The sequence below is a fragment of the Uranotaenia lowii genome, chromosome 2 (genome assembly GCF_029784155.1).
Source record: "Uranotaenia lowii strain MFRU-FL chromosome 2, ASM2978415v1, whole genome shotgun sequence".
NCBI lineage: Eukaryota > Metazoa > Arthropoda > Insecta > Diptera > Culicidae > Uranotaenia > Uranotaenia lowii.
Window position 1 is genome coordinate 215,189,724 of NC_073692.1, and position 17,890 is coordinate 215,207,613.

At 35.7% G+C, this 17,890-nt stretch overlaps 1 protein-coding gene across 4 annotated transcripts in view; it reads left to right on the plus strand.

Annotated features, from left to right (window-relative positions):
* Positions 1-17,890, plus strand: part of LOC129746044 (mucin-2-like) — a 639,333-nt gene that overhangs the window by 3,127 nt on the left and 618,316 nt on the right. The gene's annotated exons all lie outside the window — the stretch shown is intronic.

Consider the following 17,890-nt stretch of genomic DNA (forward strand, 5'->3'; position numbering starts at 1 on the left):
ATATATTTCTTTGTCCATCAGAATACATCTGTCACATTGCGTAAAAATCGGATGCACAGATTGCGATCTATTGAACTGCTCACTCACTGAGGTTTATTTGCTACTCTAGACAACGCGATTAAAATGTAAGATTTTTGTTTGAAACTTTGGTTTTTTCATGAAACCAAATGAATATATTTCCAGTTGAACTTTCACTAGAATATAAAGTTCAAGTTCTTTCACCAATATAAATTTATAACTTATTTATAAATATCAAATTAAATTTGGATTCATTTTGAACTAAATTTTCAAAATGAATCCAAATTTAATTTGATATTTCACTTGGTTTGTCGTTAAAACCTGACTGAGATTGAATAAAAAATTATAATTTGGAATCCTGAATTCAAAATTTTGAAACTACGATCTTCTGCTATTTGTTCCAATTCTTAATCAAATTCTCACATTGATATTTTAATCTTGATAATAAAACTTAACTTCAAGCTGAATTTGAAACTGAGTTTTTAATTTTTTATTCCGGATCTGAAACCTGCCTTTTGAACCTGAGTTCAAATCTAAATTTCGAATTTGAAAACGAATTTTGAATCTAAGTTCAAGATAATAATTCCTAAATAATAATTACTTACCAAAAAGCGTTATTTGTATTAGAATCCTTAATCGGAAATTTCCTATTTGAATTCTGAATTTCTAGATTTCAATCTGATTTCTTTCTTCAGTTATTGATGCAAAATTAAACTTGTGAATTTAAATGAAAATTGCGGATAATGACACTGTTTCAATTTTGGATCACCATTATGGTACTTTCTTAAGCTCCGATTCTGTATAAGAGAGAAAAAAAAAATCCAAATGTTAAAAAGTGTTTATAATATCAAGTATTTTCCTTCATATTCCAAAATGATGAGTTTCTTATATCAAAAAAACCAAGATTCGAATCATAATTTTTATGTCAATGATGATAAACTGAAATTCATGAATAATTAACTGGACACAAAATCCGAAATCAGATCACGGATATCGAATTTTAATGTTTAAAAGCAGCTCTTAAACCACAATATCTGGAGTTATTCTAACCTAAACTTTCCAGATATTTTCCGGTTAGTGTCCGTTTCGTGCAAATTCGTGCTATTTTGCTAATTATCCACCTACATAAATTATTCAATTAAAGTAAGTAAGAAATGTATTTTAAATTTTTTTTATAGAAACACCTCAAATCCACCACCTCAAATCATATTTTAAGCTTCCAAAAATCGTTTAGGTTCATTATAATGAAATTTGCGTAAAAAATTGTAAGCAAAATACGCAATTTGAAAGAATCAATTTAAATTTTTGTTTGCTTTTGCAAATCAAGTGAAACTATTCGGGCAACCGGACAAGCCATATTGTATTGAAATTCAATATTTGGGACTAAAAAGTACAAAAATCATCCAAAAACTCTAGACATAAGTTAAAAATGTAAACTTTTTTTAAGAGGGCGAATGACCAAATTGGTTAAAATCCTCTATAAATAAAAAAAAAATAGAATAGAATAGAATAGAATAGAATAGAATAGAATAGAATAGAATATTTGGGACTAGGTTTGTATGAACAAAAGAAGAAATTTTCGAAAAACTGTAGTAGAATTTGTGACCTGGGATAAGATTTCGAGATTTTTGTTTTAGTTTTGACAGTCTGAGTCGAGATTGTAACTTTTGAATCATTTTGATCGTTCATCTAAATTTGATTAAAAATTTGAAATTTGGAGTTTAGATAAGAACATTTTCCTTGGCATTTTGGACCCTTATGCATTTTTGGACCCTTATCCAGCATTCCTCAGCGTAGACGATAGCATTCCTGTCTTCTATGCAAACTGTTTTGAAATCGAATCTTGGTCATCGAATAATGTGGTAGATTTTGAAGTTGTATGTTTAAAACTAATGAAGTAAGATACACTGCCGTCCAAAATTTTGGGATCACTCCTTCAAAAACATGAAAATTTTGACCGGCCATATCTCAGCTATCTTATGCCGTATTGTGATTATTTGATCTCATTCAAAAGGAGGTAAGCAAAACCTTTCTTGTATGTTTTTGACAAGTTGGGACATTAGCCTAAAACTGCACATAAAATTCAAACCCGACCAACTTCATACTCATTTAAACATTAATGTTCAAATCATAGTTAACGTTCTGATGACAATCATAGATGATATATTCGTTTTAGCTAAGTGCAATTTATAAGCTTATAAATAAGCCAATTCGATCTGCAATAACTTGTAAAACAATTGATTTATTGTCAAAACTAATTTGCATGTTTTTAAACGGTCGGACCATTTGGTGAAAATTTTTAAAAAAATGATCAAACTTTAACTAAAGGATTTAGGAAGCTGGTCTTCAAAAATATTTCCGCTTAATATCCATAAAGGAAGTTCAACTCATTAGCTTCCAAATCAGCTTAACAGATATACAATACGACGTTTGACTACAGAGATACGCGTGAAATAAAAATACATGCTTTAAAAGACTGATTCCAAACTTTTGGCCGTTACACCATATTGCGGGGAGATCCCAAACTTTTGGACAATAATCTAAGTAGCTATTTTATGTATTTTGAGTACATTTCAAATTTGTTTCAAAATTAAACAAATATGTTTTGATAAGTACGAAAAAAGGATTCGAATGCAACACGAATTTTTTAATTTTGTCCACCCCACCTTGAGATGATCGGGTTTAAATTTTAAGTGCAGTTTTTGTAAAATGTCCGAACTTGAAGCTAAATTTAAGTAATACAAACTTAACAAAGACCTTATGTGAAAACATATGAAGAAGGTTTTGCTCACGATCTTTCGAATGAAATCCAAAACATCGCAATATGTCATAAGATGGATGAGATATGGCCGATCGAAATTTCGTGTTTTTGAGGGGTTGATTCCGAACTTTTGGCCGACAGTGTTAGTGTGCGCTCGTGATAATTAGTGCACAGTATCCCAAGTAACACTTAAAGTTTTATAGCAGGCTACTAGATATAGTTTTAGTTTTATAAGGGGCTTGAGAAGTCTAATAAAACTATCGGTGTTACTTGGGGTATGTACTCTAGAAGAAAAAACCTAGATGTTTAAAAATAGCGATCAAGGTTTGATAAGTGTGACGAACGATTGATGCGAAGATAAGAAACAGATGATAAAATTTCTCATGAGAAATGTGACTACAAAAAAAACGGTTGAATCCTTTTAATAATTTCACAAATAATTTCTATGAACAGATTTTCAAGCAAACACAAATAAAAACAGGGCTTGTGATATAGCTCAGTTGGCAAGTCAGTTGCTTTCTGAGCCGATGTCCGTGAGTTCGAGCCCAAGAGTAAACATCGATAACAGTTGTACCGGATAAGTTTTTCATTGACTTGTCCGCCAACTTCATCGTTGATATAAGTCGCGAATGACATAAAGATGTTAAAACGACTATAATCGAAACAAAAAAAAAAAAAAAACAAATAAACTAAATTCGGATTTCCCAAAAGTCAAAGCAACCAGCGTAAATGAAAACTTTCGAAACTAATAGACCATTTAATTGAAAAATCATTTGACACAGAAGGAAAGCTTAACATGGATAATAAGATAAAATTGTTTTCAAAACTGTGTTTTTTCTCTGAAGTTTCAGCTTTATTACGAATTGAATTAAAAAAAAAAAAAAAATTATTAAAAGAGGAATTAAACCACGCGAGGTTACTGGCCCTCTGAACATATTGAAAGTGTTAACCGCTTTAGTTTTCAATGCATTTTTTTAATATCGACAATTTGTTCATTCAAGCTTTGAAAATATAGAAATTTTTCAATACTCTTTCTCTCACTTCGAAAAAAAAATCGGAATTAATACCGTTTTTGGAATTTTGATACCGAATGCCGATTTACCTGAAAATACCGGATTTAATGCGGCATCACTGTAAACAACGCAATTTATATAGAACTCCCTTTGTCACTCCCTTCTTCATACTGCATTGCAGAAAGATTTGAGATAATCGAAGAAACATATCTCATACCCAAATACCTTCCCATGTTAAAATCATGTTAATAATTTTGTTCGCCAAATACTAAACTTGTACACATGACACATTACAACTTGAAAAGATGCCAACAGCACTTGTCATGGTATGAAATCCGGCGGTTTTTTTATATTGCAAATTACTATTTTTATATTTTTTTAAGCAAACAGTGCAAATAAAATTCATATGGATAAGCTGTAACCCAATGGATCATGGAAAAGAATGATTTTTAAAGGAGAAAAAATATTTTGATATTGTGTTATTCGACTGAATCACAGCATTTTTTCTTTTTTGTGCTAAGTGTTCTTTTTAAGACTTTTCAAGATTTTAACTTACTGACCTTATTCTCATAAACCCATTGAAATGCACATTTTCAAAAATTGAATGGATCAGTTCATATATCGACAGTGGTATGAATATTTTCTAGAAATTTTCAATGAAACATCACGCAAAACCTTAAAATGATGATGTTTGCGCCGAAAATGATAGTAGTTAACAAAGTTTCTTCTGCTTCTATTTTTTAATTTCAATCTTTATTTCAATTCAGATGCAACGCACAATTGAGAAAAAAGTATATAAAAAGCGAAGAAATCAATATCGTCCCTCCTACACAAAACAAATCAGTTTTTTTATAGGAATTGAACCCAATAAGGTAATTTTTCCTCGGAGACTGCATCGTTCTCCCGTCGCGCGTGGTTGGTTTTTTTTCTCTCCGGTTTCTCGTTCGTGTATTTTGTTCGTTTTGTTTTTGTTTGGTGGTTTTCGTGCAAATTTGTGAAAAAATACATTTTGTTTGAAGTTTAATGACGCGGCCGTTTTGAAACTAGTTTTAGTGACCTCTGAGATATAATCAGTTTAAATGGGACCATACAAATTTCATTCGAGAAGAAAACGCCAATATATGTGCTCTGTGATTGTACCCCGTCTGCTCCGAGTTGGTGGTCTTGTTCGTATTGAAAAGAAATAATAATTTCTTTATAAAAACTCGAAAAATTCAAATCGTCTTGTGAGTCACAGTTAAATCAAAGTGAAAATCGAAAATAATATCCGATCCGGTATATGACGCCGGAACATGCCAGCGCATGTTCGTCTAGATCGCAGCAAGCGGAGAACGCCAGCCTCAAGAGAGGAAAGAGCGAGTTCCATCTTTTGCTATTTCTTCTTTTTATTATTTTGTTATTTCTCGATGCATGATTTCTGTTTCTGGTTTCTTTTCACTGCTGATGCTGCTAAAATGCGCTGGCGGTGAGTAGCAAAAGTTCTAATAAAAAATATATGGATGTTTTTTTTTCGTTTTGCGTGGCAATCAACGGCGAATTTTCTCGGGAATATCAAACAAAGTTTGTTTAACAAGCTTTAGAAGTTCGAAAGGTTACTAGTTAAATGTTAATTCGTTAGGACATCAGAATGCATCTTTTTCTTTTTGTAAGGGCAGAGTGAAAGCGAAGGGCTCTGGTGCGCGGGGGTCTATCGATTGTGGGCAGTGTTGAGATCAGCGGTAGTCGGTAGACTACGATAAATTCTGTGATAATGTTCAATGAAAGTGTGTGGGTGTAAGTGATTACTTTGGATCCAAATTTGTGAACGTGCTCTGAAGAAGAAATACAGATTAGAGTGCGCAAACAGCTACTGGGTAATTTTCGAGCGCATCCCGCACAAGAAAATGGTATGAATTAAATCGAATTGAGCGATTAATTCTTTCAAAGTTTTAATCGAGTTTATCTGATAACTGGCAGGAAATGTGAAGTCGCTTGAGAGTGTTATTGTGTTTTTAGAAATGAAGAATTGGGTTTTGGGCTGAGTTCGCTAAGTGAAGTGATTTTGAGTGAGGCACGAAGCATGTCTACAAGAAATGAAAGTTGTTTGAATAAAAGACAGCAAAAAATTTGAAAAACGCTGCTGCTGTCTAATTCAGGGCTTGGAGAGCACCTGTATTCCTGAAGGCAGTGGAATGGTGAAGCTGAACTATGGTGAGATCGTTGCATTATATTGATTACATCGAACATTATTTAAATTGTTCATAAGAATATTCAATCAGTTGCCAGCTGGCCAGGTATATACACGGATGCCGGAATACCTGAGTAAATGAATAACATAGAAAATGTTATAAATTTTAACTGGTTGAGTAGCTAATTGAATCATTCCCCCAAAATACACTACATAGACACGTAAAACATTCACTCCATAAAAGTTCATACGAAGCCATGGTGCCGGGTATGGTGAACGTTGCATTGAAGATTGGTTGGGATATTTATATAATGCATATGGAACCATACTTTGGTCAAACTGCGGTGAATCCGTGCACCCATGGTGGATTACCAACATACAACATATAAGGTAATTTTTCCTCGAACATAAATCTATGAAAAAATACTTTCTTTTAGTGTAAATGTCCAGAGAATCGATTGGACGTAGTTTTAGAGGCTGCACGAGCTTACGAACGGAGTTAAAGTGGCTATTTCACCCTCAATTTCCCTGTATTTTGTAAACAATCGTAAATGAAACTAATTGAGACTTAAAAATTTTGAACGAAAATAGACTTATCTTGTACATTTTTTTCTGGATAAGGCAGTCAGCCACAGTCCACTTAGGAAAATGGAATTATTGCTGATTTTACCCCCAATTCCCCTCTGTTTTTCAATTATTTCAGAAGAAAACATGTTTGGACTTCCAAATTTTAAACCAAATAGTAAGTACCGTATGTGATTTTTTCAAGGAATCGAATGGAGACTGTTTGAGCCATTGCATGGCTGTTTTACCTTCAATGCCCTTACATTTCTCAAATAGTTCAGAAAAATCACAGTAGTAAAAGATAGTAAATCAGCCATCACTCCTGTTTCCAAAGCATGCGGTGGCTCAAAAAGGCTTCGTTGGATTCCTCGAAAAATATCACACAATATACGTACATTTTGGCTCAAAATTTTTAAGTCCGAACATGCCTTTTTTAACAATTGAAAAATGTAGGGGAATTAAGGGTAAAAACAGCTCAAACTCCATTTTCCGAAGCGTGCGTTGACTCAAAGTCTGAACATGGGGTTTCTTAACTATTTGAAAAATATTGGGGAATTGAGGGTAAAACAGCCATAACTCCATTTCCTGAAGCGTGCGGTGGCTCAAACAGCTTTCATTGGATTTCTCGGAGATAATTTTTGTTGAACATTTTTAAGTCTAAATTAGTATTATTCACGATTGTTTACAAAATATAGGGGAACTAGGGGTTAAAAAGGCGCTAAAACACCCTTCGTTAGCTTGTGTGGCGTCTGAAACTACGTCCAATCGATTTTATGGATATTGAATTTTTACGCGGTTTATACACTTTTTCCCCATTGTGCACCGGGGCAAGTGCAAACGGATTTTACCATGGTTGAACTTTTATAAATCTAAGAAAAATACGTAAATCTTTTAAACAATTCTATTATCCTTTGTTGCATAACTAAATGAGTTATCAGAAAACTCTTGTTGACTGTAAAGTATGTAAAAATGTCCAAAAAGATATTGCTTAGTTTACATTTGTTCCGCTTATTGAGGCAAGTGAAAAAACAATGCTTTTTCTGAACTTATTCATGGATGCGTAGCGTCATTGAAATGAATTTAACACGTATTCCTGTTTGTTTTGTCCAACTTCATCGATATATCTGCAGTTTTTCTGCAGCATTAGTTAATTTTTGATATTCCACTTTAACTGAATGCTGTTTTAAGCAAAAGACCTTCATTTAATATTTTTGAAAATCGACTTCAGATTCAACAGACGGGATACCCCTTTCTGACCCTTTCTCACATAATGCTGAATCCTTTTGGAGAGGAAATGTTTAAAAGGTTTATGTTTCATTGGTAAAAGGCGCGTTTGAGCATGTTCCACCGTGTGAAATGACAGGAGTTAATATTATTTTCAACACTTTCAGGTAATATTAAAAAAGTATCAAAAAAATCTTCTTTCACTGGAATATCAATCATAAAAAAACTTTAAAACAAAAAAGCGGATCAAAAGTCTCTTCTATGAAGCCAAAATATGTAAAACAAAAACACATTTCTCATGTTGAGTACGTATGGTAACAGCCTTATTTTGGACCGGGTACATATTTTGGACCACATTTCGGCTGTTTTCTATTTCATCCATTCCATTCATTAATTATTTTAATCATGAAAATTTAGAACTTATATAGTTAAAGCTTCTTCTTACGATTCTCATTATATCTAACATTCTATTTAAATAAACCGATAAGGGAGAGAAAATTGAAAATAAAGTGTTGAATTTTCACAGTTGGACCGAATCAAGCCTATTTCAGGAGGACGTGCCATTATTGGAGTCAACTTTCAAGAAGTTTTCTGCGTAGCTGTGATGAATTTAACAACTACGATCATGTTGACAGCTATGAAAAAATACTTGAAAACTAGTTTACTAGCTCGAAGAACCAAAAAAAAACTTGTTTTGATAGCAATTTGACCCATGTCGAAAATAGGTCCTACTTAATTCCTTAAGGACTTATTTTGGACCACTCAACATAACTCGAGTATTATACTTGTTGTTAAATGTTCATGGACTTAACAAGACGTTTTACGACGATATGAAAAGAATTTTACACTATTTCAAACACTTATTATAAATAAAATTTAATACTTGGAATTTTGGCATTATTTTATTAAATCAACTCCCTAAAACTCAAACCTGCCTTTATACTGGGCTTACTTCAATCGGATTAAAACCAAGCCAACGATTGTTTTAACTTACTTTTTGTGATTTAAACCACGTTAATCTAACAATCCAAATTTGATAAGTAGTTTTTAAAGGCTTCAGCTTAATGAAGCTTAAAAACATATTGAAAGTGGACATGCACAATTTTTTTATTTAGTCAGTATTTTTTATGTTTCATAAAAACGGATAACTGTTTGGCCTAAAACTCACAACCATTCTGGATTGATCTTCAGATAGAAGAGACGAAATATAAACCCCGTCTAAAGGAGGGGTTGAAAAAAAAAACGACAACAAATCGGCAACTATGTAACGAGTTTAATTTTTGTAACAGTTGAAATATCTCAATTAATAGTAGAACATTTTAACAAACAATACATTCAACTATAGCTATGAGATAGTCTTATAAGGCATCAAAACTTAGAAAAAAAATTGTTGAAATGTGTGAAAATTACAAGCAAAAAAGTACTTAAAGTACTTTTTAAAAATCTATTCCAACGAAGTTTTTTTTCGTAAAACAAAAGTTGTTTCAAGATAAAACTGAACTTTTGAGATTTTTCAGCGAAAAAAATATAGCTTTCGGGTGGTAAAAAAACTCGAATAATTCTCGCACATTTTTATCTTTTTTGAATATATGTAAATATTCTACAGAACTTAAGCTGAACCAAATCCGCTAAGGTTTTGGAAGTCAAAATGCATCAATTCATGTCACGGAGTTGATGATGTCAGACTTTCTTAACTTATTATCGGGTCGCCAGATGGAGATTGCGTTCAATAAATTGATCCTAAAGGTAAAATATTTCTGACCTGGCTTTCAACGTTTGAAACACACTATACAACAGTGCAGTTTTTCTGTTTTTACTCTTACCTTTTCTAAAATTATTGTTTTTAACCACTAGAAGTTTTAGAAAAAAAGGTTGTAGTAAGAAATATTCAACAAACAAGTGTATCTGCATAGAGGCTGGGGAAAGGTTGAAGAAAGTTAGTTCAGGAATGAATTAATGTGAACAAACCAAACTTGACTATTCGTATTATTCACATAGTTGCGTATCAATCGCTGTCATAAATATAGCAAAATTTAGAAAAAAAACTTTTTTAATTTAAGGGTGGTCTAAAATAGGTCCGGAGGGTGGTCCATAATAGATACCTGGTGACCAAAATACCGACCATCTTAAATCTTGTTACATTGCAACAAACTACGATATGTTTCGATAGAAAAAGCCTTGATTGTCGTAATGAACGGATAAAGCATTCAAAAATTGTAACATGTACTTTTTTAATTCAGAAAAAAAGCATAGCCACTTCCCAAAGCGGTCCAGAATAGGTCCGTTACCCTTCTTGAATTGTGTGTAAACAAAAAAATACAATGTTTTTCGGTAAATGATTTAAACAAAGTTAAGTTTATGTAGTCAGACTGTTTATTTGGGCCCAACAATTTAAAGTTGAAGAAATAATTTATAATTTTTTTTGTAAATGTTGGACATATGGATAAACATTTTAAACATGTCTTTTAAAAATCAGTTTTTAAAGAACCTTGGACGGAACACTCAAACTTGTAATTTGATTGCTTTTTCGGGGTAAACTTCTCAAACATGAGCAAATAACTTATTTTCCAAAGTTGGCCAACCAGCCATGGCTGCTGCTCAAGTTCAATTTTCAGTGTCCGTTAGCATGCAAAACAGGTACAGTGAAAACCTAATTTTCGGAAAAGCACGTTAAACGATTGACGTAACGAAAATTTCGTCGTAATCTCCCCGTCGTCCCGGTAGGAAAGTGTGAGAAAATCGAATGAAAAACTTTATAAAATCTAATTCGCTTCAACAAAAACGCGCTCACATCAGTCTGGCTGGGGTCGTGTAGCGCCAAAAAGTTTTTCTGAGGTGTTCCCATTTTCCCGTTCCATGTTCCACGACCGAAAATCTTGACCCGTTCAATGGAAGCTTCTTTGCACGGAAATTTGAACCAAGTTCGGAGTGGGTGGATGTCGAGAGCGGATGATCTAAAATAACGAACGACGTGAGATCCATAAAGATTTAACACCCGGCCCAGCAGAGGGTTTGTATCTATTTTGTCGAGAGCTGCTACCCACCTTGGAACTTTGCATTTTCAGTTTCGATTTTGAGCTTTAACATCAATTTCGTTTTTATTTTATTACTGTTCAAATCGTCCCAGGATTTTTCTTGCTTGTATTGATAAAACTTAATAAAGTGCAAAACTGAAGCGTGGTGATATTGTAGGTAAAAATAAAACAAATGCAATTAAAGAGGGTAATGGTACCAGATATCAACTATTCAATAATCTAATGCTCAAACGAACTTTGTTTCCTATTCACATTTAAATTTTCACACTATCACTATATTTTTTGTCGTGTTTTTTCTGATGAATTGTAGATGAAACTACCCTACCCGATCCCGATTTACTGTTTCCTGTTTAACTTTTCATTTGCAGTTCGGGAGTTTTGAAACCGAAAATTTCTAACCGGAAACTGCTCACCTGGTCGGGGTCGGATAGAAACTTGCATTCTGAAACTGCGACTGCTTCTCGGGAAAACATACCCGGAGCTGGCATTAGTTAAAAATTTAGTTTGTTAGTTTCAGTTATTACGATGTACGAGTACACTACAGATTAGTTTTCTTTTAATCATATGGATTGTGCTGTTTCTTTTATGCTTGGTTCTTGGCATTATAAATTTCATAACAGTGAAATGCATTTAAAGATTCAACATGTTGTAAACAAAAATTTATCTTCTGGAAATCAGTAAAGCTACCTAAATATGTAATGTTTACACGTACATAATTTGATATCAATCAGTTCATTGGTTTTCGAAATAGCGTCCAATTGACTGAATTTTCTGGGCAGTATAGAGAAAAATCCAAGAAAATCCCAGTGGGAGAACCAAAAACAGCCAAAATCTATTATTCGAAAATTCTTCCAATAAAGAAAAAGCCGCACCCAGATGCTCTGAGTAATAAGTATCCTATGCTCACTGTCAAAAGCATTTAAAAAGCTTCTCGAGAACTAAATACGTACTTTTATCAGCGACAATAATCTACTATCTAAGTTTCAAGCTGAATTTAGACCTGATCAAAGTGTGAAAACTGCAACCCTTCGAGTGAGTGATGATGTTGGTATAGTACTAGACGGTAAAGGTAGGTATTGCAGTTTTTCTATTGCTAGATATTTCTAAGGCATTTGATACGATAAGTCATTCAAAGCTTTGTCAAAAATTATCAATAAATTTCAAGTTTTCCCGAAACGCTGTTCAACTGTTATCTACGTACCTTCGTGGGCGTGAAAAAATAGTTTTTGGCGATATCATTGCTGGAATAGTGCATCTGTTGCCTCAGGCGTGCCCCAGGGATCTATGCTTGGACCTTTGCTGTTTTCCTGCTACATCAACGACTTTCCTGACGTCTAAACATATTGTTCAGTTCTGTGCGTCCGATCTTAGTTAGCAGTAAAGCATACAAAGATAAGACTCTACCTTCTGCGTAATCCGAGCTGTTAGGTACGTTGCGAACGTTGTGTAGGATACCTCCACGCACCGCCGCGGATTATCTGAGTAAACGCGCTCCCTACGAGGGAAGCTGCGGGGATAAGACTTGACCTTCTTCGCAGTCGAACTCGTAGGGGGAAGAGTATTTACGCCGCGAAATACTCTCGGGTAGGGTGACTTCAAGTCGTCGGCAGGTGAGCCACCTGAGTCGGTGTAGGATGAATTCTTCGCCGGGACGTGTGCTGTGACAGGCGGGTGTCCATGATAAGCTGCTCTCGATTCGGCACACGGACGGGCAAAGAGGGGCCTCGAGCCTAGCCAAGCGGAGCCAAGATCTCGAGTCGTTAGAGGAGAGGTCATTGGTCTCTTGCAGTGGGCTCGAACAGAGTCGGAGTGCGCGATATTCGTTAGTCTCGAGTTGCGAGTAAAGGCCGGACCTCGAGTCGTTAGAGGAGAGGTCCTTAGTTTTGAATCGTAACAAGAGTCAGGGTATATATGCTGGAGTTTGACTCGAACTAGAGTTGCCGATGAGCGCTTTAAGCGCGGACTTGGTCTCCCATCTCGGGTATAGCCTTCGTTGCAGGTCCGGATGGGAATTATGGCCAGAAGCCCCAGGTGGACTTTATGGCGTAGGGGTACTTAGTATCATGAGTCGTCCAATTACACCCATGGACCCAGAGTAGCATACTGGGGGGACTCGGTCGCTTGCCGTGCCTTGGAATGCAATCCGTAGAAAAGATTTACCACCTGGGTGATAAACTAATAAAAAAAAATATTCGCTGATGATGCATAAAAATACTTAGCGAGGCACAACTTCTCAGCCAATGAGCTCATACGAATGATGAATGACGATCAAACCTGTGTCTCTATGAAGCCTTCATCAGATTTACTAAATGTTAACCACAGCAAAAGTAACGTGCTGTTGTTAACCAGAGTGATGTTCGACCTGTGGAAAATGTGGTAATGGACGGAATTGGCATGGAATTCAAAGATAAGGCGCTTAACCTTGGTACAATTTTTCACCGAAACCTAGAATAGAGCGATATGGTCACCCAAAAACGTTAAAAAATTTGTGCTGCATTAAGGACTCTCAACCAAAAAAACGCTCTCAGCTTCAACCGCAACTAACTTGAAACTAACCAAATCATTTATTTTATTTAGCAGTAGATTTTAGGAAATTTCACATAGCAGAGCAACAAATTAAAACCATAATTAATATTTTATATATAAATAAATACAAAACAGTGAAATTTCATAGCTAGAATAACTAAAAGGAGAAGTGGCACAATGAATAAATAGAAACAACACAAAATACAAATGTCAGGTACTGTATACAGCCTTTCACAACACCACACGATCCACGACACACCTATGAATTCTGGAGTTTAGGGGTAAATCCAGGAGGAGGGAAAAATGCGTTCAGCAACTTCTTCTGACACTTGGATCGAGACGGGAGAACAGCTATCATCCAAGATCATAAGCTGTGAAGTGTCTCTAGCGTTTACTACGGGATATCTTTAACCGTCGCGTTGATCCAAGTAAGGAAAACTGAAGGCTGTAGCCACGTTAGCGTCAATATCGATCGGGCTCAGCCAGGAATAACAGAAGAATTGGCCGTATCGGCAACTCCACGTGGTCCGGTACCATGGCCATACTTAGCAGCATCGCTACTTGAGCCAGGAGGTCAACACCAGGGCTAGAATCACGATAGCGCCGAATTTGACCGAGTCCAAGAGCGTGGACAATTTCGACTGGTTACCTGATACCGTCAAGCAATATCGGGCACAGTCGAGTGGCGAGCCGTAGGCCGACGGTAAATCCAGGTGGGATCCCCAAAGATCGGTGCAAGTGCACGTATATGCTTCCGGAATCTGAAGTCAGGCATCGAGGTACCGGTTTCCCCTGGAGAGCGTTGGCGGTATTTCATGTGGTGCCGCAGATGACGGCGAAGGACCTAAATAGCATTGGCAAAACTGGACTAAAGCAGCACGCATCGACGGGCCCCTACACGACACACCACACACTTGACTAAACCGTAAGTTGGTTGTGAGGGAACTTAGACGAAGTTAGGGATTAAGGGAAAGTGCCAACCCAGAAAACATGAAATCGTATCAGAAATGATAACTTTAGTCATTGACAATGGTAATGCGAATCGCAATTTCAACTGCATAGTGAAAAGATCGTATAAAATGTCATCTGAAGTCAGTTTAACACGCTTGTCACCATGGTACCCATATTCGGGTGACGGGTATATTTCCTGGGAGGCCCCGTCACATCAAACAATGTGTGACGCTCTCTTACTCAAGTTAGCCGCTCAGTTTAGCCACGTGTTGCAAATCATGGAATCTCCCTCTTTTCTTTCTCGTTCCGAGAATTTCTTTGCCCGGCTAGTAAAACTACCAAAAAGAGCGTGGCGACGAACGCGTTAAATAGGATATGATAGAAAATTCGCCATGTTTGTAAATTTTGAAATGATTTTGCTTCTCGTTGCAACCAGCTGTGCATCCATATGGCCAAAATTCAGATGGGAATGCAGTAATACTAACCAATGAGTGAACTGGAAAATATTGCCACTGGTAACGGTTTGAAGGTTAAGAGAGCAAAATCTTCCGCCATCTTGCATTCTTCCGATAGGTATAAATAAGGTGTCGAATAGCGCCCAATTGGTGTAGTTTTCGTCGTTTAGAAAGAAATTAAATTTATGCATGTATATTGCCTCCACTTCGGTACGTCCATGCTGTTTTTTCAACTTTCATACGATCATTTTATGATGTATGTGGAATGTATATCAAAATAACATAAGAATAAAGCTACAGAAATGTTTACTGGGAACAAGATAGTTCAGTATATACATTGATTTGGTTCCCGCACTTTAGCTCTAAGTTTTCACTTGGGCTAGTGAGCCGACCCTGGGTGTTCTTTGAAGAGTCCTTGTGACTGAGCGGGCTGAAATATAAGGGATTGTTACAGGATACAACGGGCGACAACAGAAGTAACTTTCAGGAGGGGCTGTTTAACTTTTTTTTAATTGTTTATAGTTTTAAACAATAAATCGGAAGTAGTTATTTTAAAAAGGGAAATTCAACGCTACTGGGCAATATAGAATAATAATAATAATGATAAAAATAGTATGTGTATTGGAAACTCTGTTCCAAAACTTTCATTCGAAATCCTTAGAAAAAAAATGCGTCTGAAAAATGCAAAAAGGAATTTTACATTTGAAGATCACAAATCAGAATATAGAGGAAAGTCGGGTATACCGGAAATTTTCATTATCTAGAAAATTCCCATTTTATGCACTTATCTAAAGAAATGAAAAATATCAAGAGAGGGAAAAATATGGAAAAACTTCGGGTTCACTGGGAAACTCTTCCGGAGGCTATAAAGTAATTTGAATATCGTTATTTAGTCAGATTAGGATTTAGGAAGGAAGGATTTAGGAAGGAAGAAGGGAGAATATACCTTCCTATAGATTTTGGTTTCGAAGTCGTAGCTGAGATTTTAAGAAATCGGATCTTAATATATGGAAAATTCCCCATTTTTGCGGCTATGTTTTATAGTATATTATAAGTATACTTTGCAAATTAAATGCTAACGACGACGACGACGAATACTTTGCGTCTTTAATGCTAAGCGCTTGCGTTTTTGAGAGTCAAAAAATCCAGAACACCGGAATAAGAAACTTACCCGGAAGAACCTGTATGCGAGAGGAATTTGTATTTTCGGTAAGTTTTTCTATTGATTCTATTGATATATCGTACCGTTGCGGCAGTATAGAAAATTCATTTGTGGATTATTTCTTGATCATAGCCAATATCAATATTAATTATCGCGATGATTCTTCTTTCTGTGCCGATTTTCTAAGAAATCCCTCCTGAGACTTCTGCACATCAATTATTTCGTATGGTTGGTGGTTATCTTTGAAACACATTTTAAATCGAAAAGAGGACAATGATTATGCAGAAATTTAGCAGCAAAAATAATACAAATTGCTATATATTTTCTACCCAGCAAACATGAAATCGCATTAAAAATGATAACTCAAGTCATCAATAACGTTACTGCGAATCGTAATTCTAACTAACGCAAGTTTAAGGTCGTAAGAATCGTTACTCGAAGTCGGTTTAATTGCTTCTAATCGGATATTATAAAAGTCCACCATGTTTGCAGATTTTGAAGACGTTTTCGAACCTTTTTTTCTCCCGCGGAAGGTCAAGTGAGAGAAAAGCTTTGTAGTTCTCTCTGCGACCAGTGGTGAAACCAGATTTCTAAAAATCAGATGGTGTATTTGCAAGAATTTCCCAGTGACAAAGGCAGCAAATACTGTCGCTGGCAAAGGTTCGTATGCGTTGAGAGAAAAAACTTGTGCTCTCTTGCATTCTTTCAGTATGAATTTGGTGTCGAATATCGTATACTCTTGTCGCTTTAGCCAGAAGTTTGAAAATATGTATGTATATTACCTCCACTTTTGTAGGTAAATGCTGTTTTTTCGCGTTTCATACGATCATTCCATAATGTATATGAAGCGTATAACAAAGTTGTTGAGTAACATACCTACAAAAATGTTTGCTGGGTAGTTACAGAACATATAAAATTATACTTTTTTACAATTCTCAATCCTCCCACTCTTTCCACTTCCTTTTCTTTCTAAGAATTTTACCGTTTAATAGGGTCACAAGCCATTTATTCTTTACAGGCTTACTATTGGAAAATGTCCTATTTTATAAATATTAATAATTTATCACTAAATAACGAGAGCGCCGATGTGATCCAGCAGATAGACTGGCGCGAGTCTGGTTTTGACATGCCGGGCGTACTGGACGCATCAACCCATTCGAGACGGAGGCCTTTTCACGACATTCGTACTCATAGTTCTTTACTCTTAGATAACTTTTACGTCGTTTAATTTTCATTAAAACCATTTCCCAATACATTTTGCCTAACATTTGCGGATTCCATTGGTACAATAATATTATTTTTCCGAGCAATAGTTAACTCACTATAAAAAAAGATTGTTCTGACAAAGGCATAAAAATTCCATTGCACACACGGTGTGCAATCAGTCTCGAACGGGTTAACGGGTCTATCTCGGAGCTATGTAAACGAAATAAAAATGTTTTGTACTTAAAATGTTGGTTTTTTACTGCCCTTTAAAGGAAAAATAATGAAAAAAATATTCCGAGGTGGCTTTGATGAAATATTGAACTTTTCGTTGAATACCACTCATTATAGTTTGGACACCCTGTTCGCTGACCTCAGCGGCCATTTTGTTCCACCATCTCTTCATCTCTGTTGCATCCCGAGCAGCGATGAAAAACAAATTCGCCGAAAAAAAAGATGCCCTCGGGATTGAGTTCGCTCTTGGTTTGTAACATACCGAGATCTGTACACGTTGAGAATAAACGTTGGTCGACTCGAAATCCTTCCTTCCGAAATCGTTCCTTCGCGCAAACGAATCCTTCTGACGGTGCACCGGTCGGCATTGAATTTCTTAGCGATGTCATAGTCTGACTGCCCTGGGTTTGCCTTGATCGTTCTCAACACCTTCAAATGCAGTTTCCGATCCTTAAGTCCACTATGGCGGTTGGTATAAACCTGTCGATCTATAGTATTCATCTCACGGAAACGTTTGAGAACGCTGCAAACGGTCGATTTGACTATTTTTAACGATTTTGCGATTTTTGAACCCAAC